The sequence below is a fragment of the Aquarana catesbeiana genome, unplaced genomic scaffold (genome assembly GCF_042186555.1).
Source record: "Aquarana catesbeiana isolate 2022-GZ unplaced genomic scaffold, ASM4218655v1 unanchor169, whole genome shotgun sequence".
Classification (NCBI taxonomy): Eukaryota; Metazoa; Chordata; class Amphibia; order Anura; family Ranidae; genus Aquarana; species Aquarana catesbeiana.
The window spans coordinates 24848-30847 of record NW_027362589.1 but is presented as its reverse complement, the minus strand read 5'-3'; the positions used below and the strand labels follow the sequence as shown (position 1 = coordinate 30847).

The following is a 6000-nucleotide window of genomic DNA, read 5'->3' as shown; positions in this document are numbered from 1 at the left end:
AGAGGGGCGGCGACTAAGCATCCAGGCACGAGGCAGCTTTGTTCTGCGAAACTAGGCCCGCGGCGAGCCCATAGCATAGGGATAGGGAAAGCATGCAGCATACAGATATGGGTTTGATGCAGGACAAGTGGCTGACGCGTTGAACCCTCGTAGAAGGCCCCGCACAGACCCCACCTGAGACAGGAACAGGTGGCTGGAGGAAACCTTGTAGAAACGATAAAGGCCCCGTAGTTTCTTTCGTCAAGCTGTCTTTTGACCAGGAATAATCAGGGGAAAGCGCGAACGCAGTCCCCCACTACCACAAATTATGCAGTCGAGTTTCCTGCATTTGAGGAAATCGCAGGGGTCAGCACAGCCGGAGTGCAATGGCCGAGCCTCGCCCTGGGAGAACCACCTTCATGATCATGGTATCTCCCCTGCCAGGTAAGTATGAGTTGGAATCGTCACTCTAGCACCCCCCGGTCAGGGGCACGCCTCCACCAGGTTATGGAGGGGCTTTCTGGGTGCCTGCTGGCAAACTAGCCTCAGTCGCAGCTATTCCATCAGCAAGGCACATTATCCCTGTGAACAGTCAGGCGTATTGGTTCCTTTTTGGTAGCCCTCCTGGGAAGCCTCTGAAAATGTCTTTATGCACGCAAGGGGTTTACAACCAGGCTCCCAAGCTACACTGCAGCACACATATATTTGCATAGAGGGGCGGCGACTAAGCATCCAGGCACGAGGCAGCTTTGTTCTGCGAAACTAGGCCCGCGGCGAGCCCATAGCATAGGGATAGGGAAAGCATGCAGCATACAGATATGGGTTTGATGCAGGACAAGTGGCTGACGCGTTGAACCCTCGTAGAAGGCCCCGCACAGACCCCACCTGAGACAGGAACAGGTGGCTGGAGGAAACCTTGTAGAAACGATAAAGGCCCCGTAGTTTCTTTCGTCAAGCTGTCTTTTGACCAGGAATAATCAGGGGAAAGCGCGAACGCAGTCCCCCACTACCACAAATTATGCAGTCGAGTTTCCTGCATTTGAGGAAATCGCAGGGGTCAGCACAGCCGGAGTGCAATGGCCGAGCCTCGCCCTGGGAGAACCACCTTCATGATCATGGTATCTCCCCTGCCAGGTAAGTATGAGTTGGAATCGTCACTCTAGCACCCCCCGGTCAGGGGCACGCCTCCACCAGGTTATGGAGGGGCTTTCTGGGTGCCTGCTGGCAAACTAGCCTCAGTCGCAGCTATTCCATCAGCAAGGCACATTATCCCTGTGAACAGTCAGGCGTATTGGTTCCTTTTTGGTAGCCCTCCTGGGAAGCCTCTGAAAATGTCTTTATGCACGCAAGGGGTTTACAACCAGGCTCCCAAGCTACACTGCAGCACACATATATTTGCATAGAGGGGCGGCGACTAAGCATCCAGGCACGAGGCAGCTTTGTTCTGCGAAACTAGGCCCGCGGCGAGCCCATAGCATAGGGATAGGGAAAGCATGCAGCATACAGATATGGGTTTGATGCAGGACAAGTGGCTGACGCGTTGAACCCTCGTAGAAGGCCCCGCACAGACCCCACCTGAGACAGGAACAGGTGGCTGGAGGAAACCTTGTAGAAACGATAAAGGCCCCGTAGTTTCTTTCGTCAAGCTGTCTTTTGACCAGGAATAATCAGGGGAAAGCGCGAACGCAGTCCCCCACTACCACAAATTATGCAGTCGAGTTTCCTGCATTTGAGGAAATCGCAGGGGTCAGCACAGCCGGAGTGCAATGGCCGAGCCTCGCCCTGGGAGAACCACCTTCATGATCATGGTATCTCCCCTGCCAGGTAAGTATGAGTTGGAATCGTCACTCTAGCACCCCCCGGTCAGGGGCACGCCTCCACCAGGTTATGGAGGGGCTTTCTGGGTGCCTGCTGGCAAACTAGCCTCAGTCGCAGCTATTCCATCAGCAAGGCACATTATCCCTGTGAACAGTCAGGCGTATTGGTTCCTTTTTGGTAGCCCTCCTGGGAAGCCTCTGAAAATGTCTTTATGCACGCAAGGGGTTTACAACCAGGCTCCCAAGCTACACTGCAGCACACATATATTTGCATAGAGGGGCGGCGACTAAGCATCCAGGCACGAGGCAGCTTTGTTCTGCGAAACTAGGCCCGCGGCGAGCCCATAGCATAGGGATAGGGAAAGCATGCAGCATACAGATATGGGTTTGATGCAGGACAAGTGGCTGACGCGTTGAACCCTCGTAGAAGGCCCCGCACAGACCCCACCTGAGACAGGAACAGGTGGCTGGAGGAAACCTTGTAGAAACGATAAAGGCCCCGTAGTTTCTTTCGTCAAGCTGTCTTTTGACCAGGAATAATCAGGGGAAAGCGCGAACGCAGTCCCCCACTACCACAAATTATGCAGTCGAGTTTCCTGCATTTGAGGAAATCGCAGGGGTCAGCACAGCCGGAGTGCAATGGCCGAGCCTCGCCCTGGGAGAACCACCTTCATGATCATGGTATCTCCCCTGCCAGGTAAGTATGAGTTGGAATCGTCACTCTAGCACCCCCCGGTCAGGGGCACGCCTCCACCAGGTTATGGAGGGGCTTTCTGGGTGCCTGCTGGCAAACTAGCCTCAGTCGCAGCTATTCCATCAGCAAGGCACATTATCCCTGTGAACAGTCAGGCGTATTGGTTCCTTTTTGGTAGCCCTCCTGGGAAGCCTCTGAAAATGTCTTTATGCACGCAAGGGGTTTACAACCAGGCTCCCAAGCTACACTGCAGCACACATATATTTGCATAGAGGGGCGGCGACTAAGCATCCAGGCACGAGGCAGCTTTGTTCTGCGAAACTAGGCCCGCGGCGAGCCCATAGCATAGGGATAGGGAAAGCATGCAGCATACAGATATGGGTTTGATGCAGGACAAGTGGCTGACGCGTTGAACCCTCGTAGAAGGCCCCGCACAGACCCCACCTGAGACAGGAACAGGTGGCTGGAGGAAACCTTGTAGAAACGATAAAGGCCCCGTAGTTTCTTTCGTCAAGCTGTCTTTTGACCAGGAATAATCAGGGGAAAGCGCGAACGCAGTCCCCCACTACCACAAATTATGCAGTCGAGTTTCCTGCATTTGAGGAAATCGCAGGGGTCAGCACAGCCGGAGTGCAATGGCCGAGCCTCGCCCTGGGAGAACCACCTTCATGATCATGGTATCTCCCCTGCCAGGTAAGTATGAGTTGGAATCGTCACTCTAGCACCCCCCGGTCAGGGGCACGCCTCCACCAGGTTATGGAGGGGCTTTCTGGGTGCCTGCTGGCAAACTAGCCTCAGTCGCAGCTATTCCATCAGCAAGGCACATTATCCCTGTGAACAGTCAGGCGTATTGGTTCCTTTTTGGTAGCCCTCCTGGGAAGCCTCTGAAAATGTCTTTATGCACGCAAGGGGTTTACAACCAGGCTCCCAAGCTACACTGCAGCACACATATATTTGCATAGAGGGGCGGCGACTAAGCATCCAGGCACGAGGCAGCTTTGTTCTGCGAAACTAGGCCCGCGGCGAGCCCATAGCATAGGGATAGGGAAAGCATGCAGCATACAGATATGGGTTTGATGCAGGACAAGTGGCTGACGCGTTGAACCCTCGTAGAAGGCCCCGCACAGACCCCACCTGAGACAGGAACAGGTGGCTGGAGGAAACCTTGTAGAAACGATAAAGGCCCCGTAGTTTCTTTCGTCAAGCTGTCTTTTGACCAGGAATAATCAGGGGAAAGCGCGAACGCAGTCCCCCACTACCACAAATTATGCAGTCGAGTTTCCTGCATTTGAGGAAATCGCAGGGGTCAGCACAGCCGGAGTGCAATGGCCGAGCCTCGCCCTGGGAGAACCACCTTCATGATCATGGTATCTCCCCTGCCAGGTAAGTATGAGTTGGAATCGTCACTCTAGCACCCCCCGGTCAGGGGCACGCCTCCACCAGGTTATGGAGGGGCTTTCTGGGTGCCTGCTGGCAAACTAGCCTCAGTCGCAGCTATTCCATCAGCAAGGCACATTATCCCTGTGAACAGTCAGGCGTATTGGTTCCTTTTTGGTAGCCCTCCTGGGAAGCCTCTGAAAATGTCTTTATGCACGCAAGGGGTTTACAACCAGGCTCCCAAGCTACACTGCAGCACACATATATTTGCATAGAGGGGCGGCGACTAAGCATCCAGGCACGAGGCAGCTTTGTTCTGCGAAACTAGGCCCGCGGCGAGCCCATAGCATAGGGATAGGGAAAGCATGCAGCATACAGATATGGGTTTGATGCAGGACAAGTGGCTGACGCGTTGAACCCTCGTAGAAGGCCCCGCACAGACCCCACCTGAGACAGGAACAGGTGGCTGGAGGAAACCTTGTAGAAACGATAAAGGCCCCGTAGTTTCTTTCGTCAAGCTGTCTTTTGACCAGGAATAATCAGGGGAAAGCGCGAACGCAGTCCCCCACTACCACAAATTATGCAGTCGAGTTTCCTGCATTTGAGGAAATCGCAGGGGTCAGCACAGCCGGAGTGCAATGGCCGAGCCTCGCCCTGGGAGAACCACCTTCATGATCATGGTATCTCCCCTGCCAGGTAAGTATGAGTTGGAATCGTCACTCTAGCACCCCCCGGTCAGGGGCACGCCTCCACCAGGTTATGGAGGGGCTTTCTGGGTGCCTGCTGGCAAACTAGCCTCAGTCGCAGCTATTCCATCAGCAAGGCACATTATCCCTGTGAACAGTCAGGCGTATTGGTTCCTTTTTGGTAGCCCTCCTGGGAAGCCTCTGAAAATGTCTTTATGCACGCAAGGGGTTTACAACCAGGCTCCCAAGCTACACTGCAGCACACATATATTTGCATAGAGGGGCGGCGACTAAGCATCCAGGCACGAGGCAGCTTTGTTCTGCGAAACTAGGCCCGCGGCGAGCCCATAGCATAGGGATAGGGAAAGCATGCAGCATACAGATATGGGTTTGATGCAGGACAAGTGGCTGACGCGTTGAACCCTCGTAGAAGGCCCCGCACAGACCCCACCTGAGACAGGAACAGGTGGCTGGAGGAAACCTTGTAGAAACGATAAAGGCCCCGTAGTTTCTTTCGTCAAGCTGTCTTTTGACCAGGAATAATCAGGGGAAAGTGCGAACGCAGTCCCCCACTACCACAAATTATGCAGTCGAGTTTCCTGCATTTGAGGAAATCGCAGGGGTCAGCACAGCCGGAGTGCAATGGCCGAGCCTCGCCCTGGGAGAACCACCTTCATGATCATGGTATCTCCCCTGCCAGGTAAGTATGAGTTGGAATCGTCACTCTAGCACCCCCCGGTCAGGGGCACGCCTCCACCAGGTTATGGAGGGGCTTTCTGGGTGCCTGCTGGCAAACTAGCCTCAGTCGCAGCTATTCCATCAGCAAGGCACATTATCCCTGTGAACAGTCAGGCGTATTGGTTCCTTTTTGGTAGCCCTCCTGGGAAGCCTCTGAAAATGTCTTTATGCACGCAAGGGGTTTACAACCAGGCTCCCAAGCTACACTGCAGCACACATATATTTGCATAGAGGGGCGGCGACTAAGCATCCAGGCACGAGGCAGCTTTGTTCTGCGAAACTAGGCCCGCGGCGAGCCCATAGCATAGGGATAGGGAAAGCATGCAGCATACAGATATGGGTTTGATGCAGGACAAGTGGCTGACGCGTTGAACCCTCGTAGAAGGCCCCGCACAGACCCCACCTGAGACAGGAACAGGTGGCTGGAGGAAACCTTGTAGAAACGATAAAGGCCCCGTAGTTTCTTTCGTCAAGCTGTCTTTTGACCAGGAATAATCAGGGGAAAGCGCGAACGCAGTCCCCCACTACCACAAATTATGCAGTCGAGTTTCCTGCATTTGAGGAAATCGCAGGGGTCAGCACAGCCGGAGTGCAATGGCCGAGCCTCGCCCTGGGAGAACCACCTTCATGATCATGGTATCTCCCCTGCCAGGTAAGTATGAGTTGGAATCGTCACTCTAGCACCCCCCGGTCAGGGGCACGCCTCCAC

General features: G+C 54.5%; 9 non-coding genes across 9 annotated transcripts; all 9 read right to left on the bottom strand.

Moving 5' to 3' along the window:
• Nucleotides 1–267: 267 nt before the first annotated feature.
• Nucleotides 268–431, bottom strand: LOC141121415 (U1 spliceosomal RNA). Its single transcript, XR_012240505.1, has one exon. It is a non-coding gene; the product is annotated as a U1 spliceosomal RNA (small nuclear RNA).
• A 526-nt stretch (nt 432–957) lies between these two features.
• On the bottom strand, nt 958–1121 carry LOC141121414 (U1 spliceosomal RNA). Its single transcript, XR_012240504.1, has one exon. It is a non-coding gene; the product is annotated as a U1 spliceosomal RNA (small nuclear RNA).
• Nucleotides 1122–1647: 526 nt separating this feature from the next.
• Nucleotides 1648–1811, bottom strand: LOC141121413 (U1 spliceosomal RNA). Its single transcript, XR_012240503.1, has one exon. It is a non-coding gene; the product is annotated as a U1 spliceosomal RNA (small nuclear RNA).
• Nucleotides 1812–2337: 526 nt separating this feature from the next.
• Nucleotides 2338–2501, bottom strand: LOC141121412 (U1 spliceosomal RNA). The gene has a single exon (XR_012240502.1). It is a non-coding gene; the product is annotated as a U1 spliceosomal RNA (small nuclear RNA).
• Nucleotides 2502–3027: 526 nt separating this feature from the next.
• On the bottom strand, nt 3028–3191 carry LOC141121411 (U1 spliceosomal RNA). The gene has a single exon (XR_012240501.1). It is a non-coding gene; the product is annotated as a U1 spliceosomal RNA (small nuclear RNA).
• Nucleotides 3192–3717: 526 nt separating this feature from the next.
• On the bottom strand, nt 3718–3881 carry LOC141121410 (U1 spliceosomal RNA). The gene has a single exon (XR_012240500.1). It is a non-coding gene; the product is annotated as a U1 spliceosomal RNA (small nuclear RNA).
• Nucleotides 3882–4407: 526 nt separating this feature from the next.
• Nucleotides 4408–4571, bottom strand: LOC141121409 (U1 spliceosomal RNA). The gene has a single exon (XR_012240499.1). It is a non-coding gene; the product is annotated as a U1 spliceosomal RNA (small nuclear RNA).
• Nucleotides 4572–5097: 526 nt separating this feature from the next.
• LOC141121416 (U1 spliceosomal RNA) lies at nt 5098–5261 on the bottom strand. Its single transcript, XR_012240506.1, has one exon. It is a non-coding gene; the product is annotated as a U1 spliceosomal RNA (small nuclear RNA).
• A 526-nt stretch (nt 5262–5787) lies between these two features.
• LOC141121407 (U1 spliceosomal RNA) lies at nt 5788–5951 on the bottom strand. The gene has a single exon (XR_012240497.1). It is a non-coding gene; the product is annotated as a U1 spliceosomal RNA (small nuclear RNA).
• Between the last annotated feature and the right edge of the window lie 49 nt (nt 5952–6000).